This window comes from Suricata suricatta, chromosome 6 (assembly GCF_006229205.1).
Source record: "Suricata suricatta isolate VVHF042 chromosome 6, meerkat_22Aug2017_6uvM2_HiC, whole genome shotgun sequence".
In the NCBI taxonomy this organism is placed as follows: domain Eukaryota; kingdom Metazoa; phylum Chordata; class Mammalia; order Carnivora; family Herpestidae; genus Suricata; species Suricata suricatta.
The window spans coordinates 59,229,759-59,230,205 of NC_043705.1; positions in this window are offsets into that span (position 1 = coordinate 59,229,759).

Below are 447 nucleotides of genomic sequence, written 5' to 3' on the forward strand. Positions count from 1 at the left end.
TTTTATAAAGTGTAACATGGTTTCATCACTTAATCATTGTGTGCATCCTCTCATGTCAAAATATACTTCAATATACATTTAATGGCTACATAAACATTTCATTTTGTAAAATGAACAAATAAATGAATTCTACAAAAATTTCCTGTAAATTTCTCCCCCACTACTTCTATTATGAAAATGAAGCTATAGCCCCACTGCACCCTGAATAGCTGAAAAACCGTAGAAGCAAATGTGTCAGTTGCCTAGGTGGCCTTATGACCTCAGGCTGTTGCATACAGAGGTGCTTTGCTGAGTTGGAATGTTCTGTAACAAGCCCACAGGCTTGGCTCACTTTTCAAGGTTGTGGGCCTGCTATGATTCTTTCTCTCTCAAGTGATTCATTTCTTTGGCCATCCTGAGGAACATCTCTATTGTGCTCAGTGTCTCACAATGTTTAATAGAACTGGA